This window comes from Pinus tabuliformis, chromosome 9, assembly GCF_031772625.1.
Source record: "Pinus tabuliformis cultivar Carrire ecotype Pingquan chromosome 9, CPIR1, whole genome shotgun sequence".
Taxonomy (NCBI): domain Eukaryota; kingdom Viridiplantae; phylum Streptophyta; class Pinopsida; order Pinales; family Pinaceae; genus Pinus; species Pinus tabuliformis.
In genome coordinates, this window is record NC_142307.1 from 2018181136 (window position 1) to 2018195733 (window position 14598).

Sequence of the window (14598 nt, forward strand, 5' to 3'; positions counted from 1 at the left end):
TTTGAAATCAAACCGAACCTAATCATTACTAAACCCAAATTCAAATCAAACTGTATGATAATCATTATCATATTCCCACACTAATCTATCATTACCGTATTCCAATTTTTATTTCAATATTATAAAACATAACTCTTACCTCTAAAATACTAATATATTGATAGTAATAATAATGTTACTGTCATATTCTCACAATAATCAACATTACAATATTCCAATTAATTTTTATGTCAATATCATAAACATAATTCTAACCTCTAAATTTCTAAAATACTTAGACACTGATAGTAATAATGTTAGTATCATATTGTGACAATATAAATTAGATGGATGTCGTTGAGGTCGACAACTTTCCCAACATCGACCCGAAGAGTTGATTGCAATGGCAGTGGCACAGTCATGGAAGGAAAAAAATGTTTTATTGTTGGGTGTTACTCTGTAATGGCGGTGGCACGGTCATGTCAGCAGAAAAAGATTACATTGTTCATCGGGCTCACGCGATGGATTACCACTAGCACTGTTGAGACTAATGCAACCTATGCCCGTGGTAACAACGATATCAGAACACTATGTAGGCGGGGCCAATTCAAAGAGGCCCTGCACATTTTACAGCATGAAAACCAGCATGTGGACTGTCCTACTTATACCGCTCTACTGAATGTTTGTATAAACAATAAAATGCCATCAGAAGCCAAACTCGTCCATGCCCACATCACTGAAACGGGATTACAGCTGGACATCATTTTAGCAAACACTCTGGTCAATATGTATGCCAAAGGTGGGTGTTTGATGGAGGCGCGCAGAGCTCTGGATCAAATACCCGAAAGAAACGTAGTTTCATGGACTGTTGTGATTGCAGCTTATGCTAGACATGGGAAAGCCCAAGAAGCCATGGGATTATATCATGAAATGCAACATAAAGGCATCCAACCCAATCAATTTACTTTTGCCAGTGTTCTTCCAGCTTGTGCAAGCCTTGGTATTCTTCAGAAAGGCAAGGAGGTTCATGAAGATATAATGAAAAGTGGGTTTCAATCTGATGTCTTTGTGGGGAGCGCACTTGTAGATATGTACATTAAATGTGGCAGTATGGAAAAAGCACGCCAAGTGTTTGATAAAATGCCTGAACGAAATGTGGTCTCATGGACTGCCATGATCATGGGATATATTCAAAATGGAGATGTTGATGAAGCTACGAAGCTGTTTCACAGAATGCCAGAGAGAGATGTTATATCGTGGAGTGCATTAGTTACCGGTTATTCAAGAATTGGGCGGTTCAGTGAAGCACTGGAACTCTTTAGACAAATGCGATTGACAGGAGTGAGCCCAGTTCCGGATAACTTCGCCTGTATTCTTCCAGCATGTGCCAATTTGGCATCTTTAGAACATGGTAAAACGATCCACAGTGACATAATTAAGGGTGGATTTGAAACCAGTCTGTTTGTGGGGAATGCCCTTGTAGACATGTATGCTAAATGTGGAAGCATTGAGGAAGCACTCAATGTGTTTGAAGAAATGCCTCACCGGGATGTGGTTTCATGGACTGCAATGATAGTTGGATATGCAATGCATGGGTTTGGCAAAAAGGCCCTACAGCTTTTTGAACAAATGCAAAACTCTGGCACAAAACCAGACCGTGTCACCTTCGTTGCTGTTCTGTCGGCCTGTTGCCATGCAGGCCTACTGGATGATGGCTTGCGTTGTTTTCATTCCATGAGTAGAAAGCATCATATCACACCAGTAATGGAACACTATTGCTGTGTGGTGGATCTACTCGGCCGTGCTGGGTGTCTTGATAAAGCACAAGAGTTCATCAACAAAATGCCAATAAGACCAAATTCCGCTGTGTGGGGATCCTTGCTTGGTGCATGTAGAATGTACAACAATGTAGATCTAGGAGAATATGTGGCATATCGTCTTTTTGAGTTGGATCCTGAATGTCCTGCACCATATGTGGTGCTATCAAACATCTATGCAGCCACTGGCAGGTGGGATGGCATTGAAAAGGTAAGACAAATGATGAAGGACAGAAAGGTTAAGAATAAACCAGGCTGCAGCTGGATTGAAGTTAATAAGCAGGTCCATAGTTTCGTTATTGGCAACAAATCGCATCCACAAGCAGAGTTAATTTATGCAGAACTGGATAGGTTGTCTGGGCAGATAAAGGAGGCAGGCTACGTGCAGGACACGAGATTTGTGTTGAATGCTGTGGAAGAGGAGCAGAAGCAGCAGTTTCTTTGCCACCACAGTGAGAAATTGGCCATTGCATATGGACTTATTAACACTCCAAGTGGGGTAACTATCCGGGTTATCAAAAATCTCCGAATGTGCGGTGATTGCCACTCTGCCACCAAGTTCATTGCAAAAGTTGTTGAACGAGAAATTATTGTAAGGGATGCCAATCGTTTCCATCATTTCAACAATGGACAATGTTCTTGTGGAGATTATTGGTGATCCTAGAACTAACTTCTAATCTTTACCTTCTTGTGTAGTCTAGCGTTTGGAAATATGGTTTACCTATTTTTGTCTACATAAGAGTTAATGTGTGATATGATAGTATACAAAAACCTAAAAGTAAGAAGGATAAACATATGCAGAGTACATATCTGCCTTGGGAGATGCATCTCGTCTATGAGGTGACATAAGTTCAAATATATAACAAATTTTGATTTGAAAACTATGTTTCACCTAGGTTCAAGGATATTATTGGATGTGAGCACAAATTTCTGGGACGGCTTGAGAGAACCCAACAGGGATGGCAGGTTCTAGGACATAGGGAACCCTATATATAGAAATTATCAACGAGTCATGATTAATCACAAATAAATTCAAAGGAACATCCAATTATGATATCTGAAACTCAAATAGGTGAATCCATATATCCATATATGATCCATGATGCATCACATAGCTATATATACATTCCACAGAATTTGTATAGTCTTAGATACCCGAATGATCGATGATCATATATGCTACAAGTTAAGGACGAATATGGGGTTTGAAACGGATACGGCAAATTTTCAAAAATCTAGATACAATACGGAAGAAAACGACACACACACATATATATAACAAAATAAGAATTTCATATTACCATTCATTTTATAGAATCTAGATTCTATATCTAAAAATATATAATCAGTTATCATCATCAATAATTTAGCATAAACAAATCATCATCAATAATTCAGCATGAACATTGTCATCATCATTAATGATTATTATAACGTTCATGATTCAACATATCATCAAGTCTTTGTTTCAAATTTCAATCATTAACATAACAACATCATCACCAAAATTAATAATGCACACTACATAGTACAAAGTACAAAATGAACTATGACTTTCAGTGTACTATCATTTGGCATATTATGGTATTCAATGTGCATTGTTCAAAATTTTAAAACACCATCATAAATTACATTTACATATCATCACAATGACTTCATCTGTGTCATTAAGAAAAACATCCTCATCACTGAGTGGTAACATTGCTGCCATGCCCACTTAAAAATCCAACTATTGATGCCTCCTCATCAAACAAAGTCATATGAGATTTAGCATTCAACATCATATCCAAGTCAAACAACTCTAGTTCCATATCCCATAGTTTGATGGGCCCAAATTTGTATTCGTCACTCTTGTGTTATAGTAGGCGAAGGTTCAAATGAACATACACTAGTTCATCGGCCTTCTTGGAGCCCAATCTGTTTTGCTTCACCGAATGGATGAAGTCATATGTACTCTAGTTCCTTTCTGTTGAAGAGGAACTAACAACTTGTGACAAGATTTTGATGGTCAATTTTTGGATATGTGGAAGTTCCCCACCTTAATAGTTCCACCAAACAATTGGACTTAATTTAGTCTTGTCCAACATACAATCAATATCAGCACCCAAACTCTTTGATCCCACAAAATGAACAAACTTTGAACGAATCTTAATCCCAATTTCAAGATCTACAAAAATATTTCTAGAAGCTTTTTTAAATCATTGTGAGACTTTTGGGTCTTTGTTTGGTGCGGTTCAAATTGGATCACTTAGCAACTCTAGATAATAATATTTTGGATTCACTACATAAGTCAAAAGGTGCAATGCGATGGTCATCTTGTTCCACCTTTTGATCAATATATCTTTTACTTTTTTGTAAAAAGATTTCATCGGGGTCCTTCTCCTTAGCATTTATAATCACCCTTATCTTCTCTATCATGGAATCAATGCCCTCATACACCTCTCCCAAATTAGGCATATATGTGTCAAACCTACGGAGCAAATCCAAAATTAGCTTAGTAAATACCAAGAGGTACTCCACCCTATCCCACCATTCATCATCAACAACCAACCTTTTCACTGTTTATTCTCTTTCAAATTGGGATTGCCTCCATTGATTCCAAAGAGAACTGCATACCATTGATTGTAATGTTTCTTTCACCTGCATAAGTCTTGTTAAGACTATGATGTGAGAAGCAAAACGAATCTTGGCAACTTGCAAGTGCCAATGTTTCAATAAATTAAAAGTCATAATTGATTGAATAGTGAATACCTATTATGATTCGCGAATAATGACATTTGAGAATCCAATTTACATATTTGAATTTAGAGTCATAGAAATTATAATTTATGAAATAAACTTTGAAGTTTATGTACCTTAAGGAGCTCCAACTTTGCAAACTCCCTATACATGCCTTGGGACATGTGGTGGTTTGTGATGAAGGCTTGAATTTCTTTTGCCTCTTCAAAAATAACTCAAATCCACTCAATTTGTTTCCATGTCTTGCTCAACATGAGGTTCAATGAACGTACAACACAAGGGGTCCAAAAGATGTGATGATATTTGCCTTCAGTAATTAGGCCTGCTACTCTACACACCATTGCATTGTCAGTTATTACATGGATAACATTTTTTGTCCCTGCTAATTCAATTGCTTCAATCAAGATGTCAACAATGAATTAGGAATTTTCAACGACCCTTCACAATCCACTGCCTTCAAAAACATTGCCCCCTTTGGGCTTTGAGCAATCACATTGATCAAAAGCATATTCCTTTGATCTTTCCATCCGCGGCATTCTTCTGTAATCCGCGGCATTCTTCTGTAATCCAGCACTGTGTGGAGCCCCGCTTCAAAGGAACTGCACTGATCATGATTTAGAGAAGTGCAACAATAGCGAGCAGACCGTGTGTTGGTGGGAAACGTGGAGAGCGGGATTTGGATTGTGGAGAGCTGGATTTGGATTTGGATGTCCAATTGGGTTTGGAAGGGTAACCGGAGCATTAAATCTGAGCAGGCGATTGAGAGAAAATTCTCAGAGAGTACTCACACGCGGATCTGAAGTATTTCCTATCTTCTGCGCTGGGGATCTGGTGTATAGTATTTCTGCGTTGCGGGACAGGATTTTCGATCTACCGTTCCGGGTTCCACTTTGAGGCGATCTACTATTTTCGAGAGTGAATAAGTTTGTTTGCACATTTTGGATTCTAGATCTAATCTTCTGTGGCTAGATCTAGATCTAAGCGGCTAGGTTCTAGATCTAATCTTCTGCAGCGAGATTTAAATCTAATCTTATCTTCTACTTTATTTCTTTGCGGCTGGGTTCTACAAATATGGCTCTCAGCTTCGCGAAAATAGCTGCTGGCTCATCCGCTTCTGGAGGGCAAGCTCCTGCCCATATCGTCAGTGAAGCCCCAGCTCCCACTGTCCAGGTGGTCCAGGCCTCACTCGATGAGGCTTTGAAGTTTTCCGAAAGTGCCCTAATTTGCCGGTTCAATGGTTTTTGGCCGCGACTTACAGCTCTCCACAACTGGATCTCGGAGGTATGGAAGCCTGTCATTTCTGATGAAATTAATATCTACCCCTGTGCTAGGGGTTTCTTTATAGTAGATTTTGAAAATCCTGAAAGCAGACAATGTATTCTAGATTCCGACCCTTGGTTTTGGGAAAAATCAGGCCTATTCATGAAGCCATGGAACCCATCATTCGATCCCTCTACAGCAGTCATAACTTCAACACCAGTTTGGGTGAGATTGCCAAGCCTACCTTTGCATCTTTGGAATCTCTCGTCGCTAAAAGCCATTGGAGATGCAATTGGGAAATTTTACTGCAGGTGCCCAGAAACAGAGGAATATGCAAGAACCACCTATGCACGCATCTGTGTGGAAATGGATTTCAGCGCCGGATTCCCAGCTGAAATAAACCTAACAAGTAAAGACTATGTATGGAACCAGAAACTCGATTACGAAAGTGTCCTCTTCAGATGTCGATCCTGCTTTGAGACAGGGCATCTAGTCAAAAATTGCCCAAAAGCCTCCCAGAAAAATTCTGCTAGAAACAACCACCACAGATCTACATGGTGGGAAGGAGCACAAAAAGAACACTACACTGTCATCAAAGAAGAATACTCTGGAGAAAACTCTGAATCACAAGAAATCGGGCAAGAAAGAAACAACTCTCAAGACAGGCAGGGAGAAAGCCCCGCCCAACAAATCAACAATTATGAGGATTCGACCGCACAAAATAAGTCTTCATTTAACAACAAAGCAGATCTCCTAGACCAAACTTCTTCTCCGACTATCTTCAAAAGGACGAACACAATAGATCACGAAGCTAAAACACCAATGTCCCAAGAACCAGAAGAGATGAAGGGGATGCAAGATAAAGGAAGTTGGAAGACCGTAGAGAAAAATAAGAAAGCTACAACACCAATCTCGCCAAGAAAGACGAGGAGCCAGATAATTAAAAACTAAGAAAGTTATAGGTCCGATAGACCAATTTGGTCTCAGTGGACGTTAACCACCATCATCATCATCATAAATGATGGACACCCTTGAAATGCACCATGAATTACGAAATAGGGCTTAATTTAGCCTCCAAATTTAACTTCTCAACACTCAACATTGTAGTGTGGAACTTCCCATATCCAGGGCTCTTGTACCCTTTTTGGGCTTCATTCATTACTTTGATCATCTTTTCCCAGTAAGGAGACCGCACAAGGTTAAAGGGAATGCCATTTGCATAAATGCATTGACCTATAGTTGCTTTTGTGGTCCCTCGAGCATCGTTATTAAAACTCTTCCAAGCGGTCCCAAATTAGACCGCTTTGAACTAGGGTTGCCAATTCCATAAGAAGGAAGTAGAGGCTTTGATGAAGATGCTCCCAACCTTGTTGATTGTTTGAAATGAGAAACATGTTTTGCCTCATTTTCTTTAGCATTAACCTCGTCTTGTTCTTTTTTATATTTTGCAAGTTTTTCCTTCCTTAAACCATTTCCATTTGTCTCATTCCCTTTAGGTGGGCTAGTGCATATTCGAACCCCATTTCCTTTTAACCCAAGTAAATGTGCTTTAACCTAGATGTATGATCCCTTATACTCCTTTTTACACTCATTACAAACCCGTGCCAATGATCCCCTTCCTTGGATCTTCCCAACAACTTTTACATTTTTCCAAAGTGGTGACTTTGAATCAACTTTAGGGGCAGATTCAATTTAATGTTCCTTTGTCTCACGAATGGCTAAACTTGAAGTTGTATGATGATGATGTAGATGAAACTGCAAAATAAAATTGACCAAATCAAACTCAAAGAATTTTATAAAATTGACAAATTCAAATTTCAAACAGAAAAACAAATTAAACAAAATTGAACAAAAAATTGAACACTTCAATAACGAAAAAAAATAAAAAATAAAAAATAAAATAAAATTAAGTTTTAACCAAGCATAAGAAATCATTATAGCTGGTTGGTACTAAAAAATATATTGTGATAAAAGCAAATGGAATTACAGGATTTCATTAAAATTCTCATACATATCTTCTCTCTGTCAAGCAAGCACTTGTTCTATGAGTCACTCAGATTCATTATAAGCAATCATGTTTTCTCTTTCAAATACCACCCTAGCTCTAAGTTTTCAAGTTTCATGGCTTCAAGGTGACATGGTAGTGGACAAACATCTCAACAACATTGCATAGATGGGTTACATGCTCTCTACTATTCATTTGGGAGGCATCCAAACTTGTTGTTAAAGAATGGGAAAAATTCTTTTGCATTCCTTTGATAGTTGAAAAAGAGGAACTTAACGCTCAGGCTTTCAACTTTGAAGAAAATACATAATTAGAAGTAGAAGGCAGATGTAAGCTTAACAATTGTCTTCGAACATGTTTAACTTTGAACTTTGAACATGTATAGGGTTGCTAAGTATGCAATTTGTGTTTAGCAAGGCTTAAGAGTTACAGCCACAATGTGATGAGAAAGCCATTATCAAAAAGTACACTTTGTTACCAATGATCCATGTCACCCAAGCGACGGTAGGCAGCAATAGAGTGGGCTAGCCACTAAACTAGCAGTGAAGCTTGTACAGTGTAAAGAAACTAATGGCCGCTAATGCCATGTCTAAGGTCCAGACTCCAAATCAATATAATATGTAATAACTTGGAAAATATCTTTGCATGACCAAGTTGGAGCCTGACAGCCTTCACGTGAAAATCAAAGTTGTTTCATTTCAAAAGAAATCCATAAAATTTGTGATGAGTAAACAATTTTCTTGACATTATGATTCTCTAAACTAATGGTCAATAAGTCATATGAGAGTTGAGACATGGCTAGCCACTAAACTAATGGTCGCTAAATAAATCAAGCTCCATTATGTTGAATATGAAAACCAAATCCACAAATAACCAAATAAAAAGACCAATAACATGAAGTTGGCCTTTGGAGGTTGGTCATCAAAGTTTGCAAGTAGAAACCTCGAAGAGATGTGTACTACATTGATGGACTAGTAGTGGTCTCCAACTTCCAACGATTCCAACGACTCCAAGCAGCCACAGGCTAGCAACGACTCATCACTCCTCCTGGCTCTAACAGTGGTTGCAGTCTAGACTCTTAAGCAATGACATCAAGCTCCAATAGCAACTCCTCCAGCTCTCGAATCTCAAGCAGTGACCAGTGACGACTCCTGCCTCCAAGCTCAAGAGTGGTAGCACTAGTTTAGCAAATGAAATGATTCGATGAAGAGCAGCAACATGAGTAAAAAGTTAAAACCTAAAGTCTAAAACGTGGTGATTTTAAACCAAGGGAACCATTAAAAGTTAAATTTGTTCTTGGTGTGGGTCTTTTTGCGTGATTTTTTCCCATCGTGTGTCCTTTTGCATGGATTTGTTCCTAGCGTGGGGTTTTTTGCAAGGCTCTATTTCAGGTTTTACACTTCGTCCTACTACAACTCGGACTTGCAATTTCGTCTTCCTTCTACAGCACCAGAAACCCTAGATCTTCGCACATGTGAGAGAGATAGAGCCCAAAAACAAGAAACTTCGTCCTTCTTCCTTCTCCAAGACCTTTTCTCTTCTTTTCTGCTTCTCCCAGCTTCAGATTGAACTCTTTCTAGTAGATTGAACTTGTGTGAGTGAGTGAGTCCCAAATGAGGTCGAACTGCTCCTTTATGTAGCCTTTTCAAGGGGTCGAATTCCCTCCTTTAGTCTGACTTCATGTTCCCAGGGGTGACTTGTACTCTTGTAGCTTCCAAGACTTTCTAGACTCAAAAATAATTCTTTTTACAACATATTTTTCCCATAAGGGTCTTATAAACATGATGTTGACTCCTTTGACTCTTGACAATAAATTCTAAGACCTAACAAACCCTAGAAGCACGAAGAATGTGCTTTTAGCTATAAGACCATCAATAATGAGCATGAAACCCATGCTTTAATAATAATAACTTTTCTTTTTCTTTTATTGTTTGTTACATAGGATACATATTGAAATGAGTACAACAATTATGAAGACCGAAACTAGTTACATTTCTCAACACTCCCTCTTAACTAGGGAGGTATTGATAATTGTACAACCAGTGAAACTTCATATCTCAACATAAAGAGTTCTTACAAGAAGAGTTAGATTGATAAGCCATAAAGTAAGCATCATCATCATGACCAACAATGTCCTAGAGGCCTAACTGGACAAGCTCTACTTTAATTAAGAGCATTATATTGGGAGGCTTTATGTGTGATACCGCACTACCTCTACAAGGTACATACCCCATGTGGATGTCTACAAGTTATGTCCTTTTAGGACTAATCTTATCTTGGATCTCCAATCCTAAGTCCTCAAACAATATCAGTCATCTTCAACCACTCTTCTCTTGGATACTTGTAACATCATCAAAGAGTGTTGGTCCCTTTCCTTTCTTGGATGTTATACTCTTAATGAAATCACAGATGCTTACCCAATCCTCTGTCATTCTTTCTTCATCACCTGAAGAGGAGAATGCACATGTGATGTCCAACATCACTCCCTTTCAAACCGAGAGGACATTCTTATTCTCCTTTAGTCTTGAGAATAGAACCTTGCACTTATACAAGGAGACTCCTTTGCTCCCTCTCAAAATTAGAGGAGATCTAGACTTCCTTTCTATTTGGGAAGTCACCATCACAAGCCTTACAACTTGTCTTCATAAGAGTATCATCTACTAGTTCTCCATAATTTCATGGCTCCCTCTTTCAACTGCACCATCGAGCTTTCTTTCTTTCAAGGTATCATGGAACCACCTTCTCTCTTCAATCTTGTGACAAGTTCCAAGCCAATCTTCTTTCTTTTCACTTTCTTCTTTGATATGAAGGCATTACATTGAGCCTTTCCAACCTTCTTGAAAGTGATCTTCCTTTAACCTTCAAGTTATCTTCTCGTATTGCTACATTTTAATCCCAAGATGTCCATATCTTGACTTCACATTTGTCAGGTACCAGATATCAAGCTTCCCTCAATATCCTTCATCCATATAGTTCAACTGCCATCATATATTCCTACAACATCTTCCAAGTAAAAAAATAATATGTTAACCAGATAACCAACAATAATGAAAATCAAACTTACCTCATCATGATGACCTTCTCGTTCCATCAACATCCTCATCAACCATCTCCACTTGAAACTTTCTTCATGCATCAGAGTGCCCAAGGATCAAAATTTGTTACCAAGTTACAACTTTTCTTTCAGAGAATATATTGGATGTTAATCATTTATATATATTCTAGAGAAACTCTTAAATTCTTTACACGTCCTTAAGTAAGTCAAAACTTATTATTTTCAAGTATCATATATCCATATACCTAAGCATATTTTATGACCAACTTTCTTTTCCACAAGATTATACACGCGAATCTTATCCAAAGTTTTATATCAAGCAATCATTCATATGCTTTCATTTAATCATCTAGTTACATATCTCACAAAGAGCTTGCATACTGACCTGTTGCATTCCTTCATCCCTTTACCAATATTGATTCCACATTACATGGAATGTCTACTAACCTTGTTATGATGCTTTTCCCAAATACCTTCGAAAATGATGGCCTTCCCTGAATCGTGATGATTCATCTAAGCAGGATGAAAACCTCTAACATAATGTTAGACAATACATGGATGAACATTATGCGAAAATGGTCTATCTATCCATCTATCTAGATGATCTCTACAAAGTAACTTAACTATGTAAATTCTATACTACTATCATATGCTTTTTTCTATGATGCCATGCAAAACATCCTATCCTAAAAGAAATATTAGTCTTCATAAGAACTTGACAATCGGTGAACCCTCTTTAGCAGTAAAGAACATTCACTTCTTCCTTCTTTGCCTTCTTCTCAAGATCTCCCACTACCTTGGCTACATGAGCTTCACTCCATTCCTTTCTCTTGATGTTATACTTGTTTGGACAGTCCCTCTTAAAGTGTCAAAATTCATTGCATCCAAAACACTGCACTTTGGACATGTCATTCTTCTTGGACTTGCCAAACTTTCCCTTCTTCAGCTTCTTGAATCGGGCTAGAAAAGCTTGAGATTGCTCATCTGATCCAATACCATCCTTGACCTTGATCCTTGATTCTTCCTATATGCACTGCGCACAAAACTCATCGAAGGGAGTTGAATCATTCTTGTAGTAGATGCATGTTGCAAAGTTGCTCCATTCTAGTGGCAATGCATTTAGTACATAGATAGTTACTTAGGAATCAATGATTGGTTCCCCAAGTCCTTGAAAATGGTCTCTTAGTTGAGAGACTATCATGAGAAAATATGCCACATCCTCATCCTTTGATTTCTTCATTCTATATAACTTGTTCCGCAAAGACATATTTTGTCCTGTTACTTACAGAGAACAAATTCACTAGCTTGCCATACATGGCCTTGGAAGTCTTCAAATTTGCAACAAATGGAACAAGAGAATCCTTAATTGATTCAACAATGATCATTTGATCCCTTAATTCCCATTTCTTGTTCTTTGCTAGTTCTTGTGTCTTATCTTTCTCAATTTCCCCAGTAACATATTCCATTATTTCTTGTTCTGTGAGTATCAAGTCAATTCTTTTCTTCCATGCTTGATAGTTTGATGACCCAACAAGCTTAATTCTCTCCTTGCATAAAGAACCCATATGAATTTAAGATCCAAGCATGCTGTAATAATATGTTACTTACTTGAGATCAATATTCTCCTTGATGATGTCTTCAACCTTCTTTGATGCCTTCAAGATTCTTGAAGCGTCTTCAATAATGTCTTTGGAAGATGTCTCCCGGAATTCTTCCAATATCCTTGATTTCTTCTTCAAAGAAGCCTTCCAAATAAATCTTCTTTCAGAGAGAGAGATCAACAATCTACTTGAAGTCTTCCTTAGATGCAAGCTTGATGTAGACTTGATCTCCTTGTAGAAACCCTCCTGCTAGGTCTTCTACCAATGAGTCTTCTTCTTTAGCCTTTTCTCAAGAGTTTCCTTTTCCCTTCCCCTTGTCAAGTAACTCCTCCTATTGTGCTTCCAGTTGTCTTCATTATCCACCTTAGCTTTGATTCCATGTTCGAAAATCGATATTGGCCGCTATTAATCTTATTTTCCTTAACCTTAATATTTGCTTGTGAACTTATTAGCTTTCTTGTGTTCTTTTAGTTATATCTTTCATCAAATAAATATCAAGAACATAAACTAAAAAAATAGAGGACACAAATATTATGCTCTCTGCGAGGGAAAAACCCCTCCAAGGGGAAAACTCGAAAACTCTTCTCTTCTTAGAATTTACTTCAAATGAGATATAAAGATCCATACCCTAAAACAGTCCTTCTCCTAGTACCAAGTCGACCCTTCCTCAATTCCCTCCTTTATTTTGCACCAACCAGCTTCAATACTGCAACTTCGACTTACCAGCTTCAATACTGCAACTCATCTAGCAACTTCAACCATGCAACTTCGTCCTTGCAGCTTCTCTAGAAACCCTAATCCAACCTCCTCCTAGGACCTTCCTAGAGCAAGACAACTCTCCAAGGTCAACGAGGTCAATATATGGTTTTCTCCCTTCCAGCTACAAGATTCTTCACTTTGCCCCACTGCAACTCAAACCTACAATTTCAACCTCCTTTTGCAACACCAGAAATCCTAGATATTCGCACGTGTGAGAGAGATAGAGCCCAAAAACAAGAAACTTTGTCTTTTTTCCTTCTCCGAGACCTTTTCTCCTCTTCTCTGCTTCTCCCAACTTCAGATCGAACTCTTTCTAGTATATTGAACTTGTGAGTGAGTGAGTCCCAAAAGAGGTCCAATTTCTCCCTTATATAGCCTTCTCAAGGGGTCGATTCTCTCCTTCAAGCCAACTTGATGTTCCCAAGGCTAACTTGTACTCTTGTAGCTTCCAGGACTTTTTAGACTCAAAAATATTTCTTTGTACAAATATGTTTTGCCGGGAAGATTTTTACAAACATGATGTTGACTCATTTGACTCGTGACAATAAATCCTAAGACATAACAAAACCTAGAAGCATGAAGAACATACTTTTACTTAGGAGGCCATCAGTAATGAGCATGAAACCCATGTTTTAATAATAATAACTTTTCTTTTTCTTTCTTATTTATTGCATAGGATACATATAGAAATGAGTACAACAACTGTGAAGACTGAACCTAGTTACATTTCGCAACATCCTCCACCACCCAATGAGTTGGCCCTCCCTAGATTCCATTGTTTTCAAGAGGGCACTAAGAATTGCAAATGAAAGAAACTACTAGTGAATGATTTTGATTTCTTCAACTATGAAAATATTTGTAGTATTAGCTATGAAACCCTCCTTCGACACTTAATCATCCACAATAATTTCTCTCACATAAGATTGATCTTATCAAAATCAAACCGATGATCGAACCGGAAAACTTTGTGGACAGGGAACCAGTTGGAACTGGTAAAAAAACCAGACCAAAAAACCAATTTACCAAAAACACAAAAAATATTTGTATTTTAAATAAAAACATATATATTCTTGTGCATCCATATGAATCCAAACCATTTATATACAAATATGCAAAGGTCTCATTTGTATAACAAGCAATAGTGCATACAAACAAAATAGCACTTAGCGCAAAACACATCAAAAAACGAGCTGTAGAAGGCCTCTATAGTCCAAAATAGAATGATAGTATGATACTACAGTCTACAATACTACAATTATAGCCTACAAGTGCTAAATGTCATCATCAAATTCATTGTCCTAATCCTCCACATCCTCATTTGCAAAATGAGTAGCATCCAAGTCTTACGGCTTGATTCCCCTGGCCCTGAAGTTGCTACTGGTA

General features: G+C 38.0%; 1 pseudogene; it reads left to right on the forward strand.

Moving 5' to 3' along the window:
* Positions 1–322: 322 nt before the first annotated feature.
* Positions 323–2597, forward strand: LOC149157183 (pentatricopeptide repeat-containing protein At4g14050, mitochondrial pseudogene; annotated as a pseudogene).
* Positions 2598–14598: the final 12001 nt, after the last annotated feature.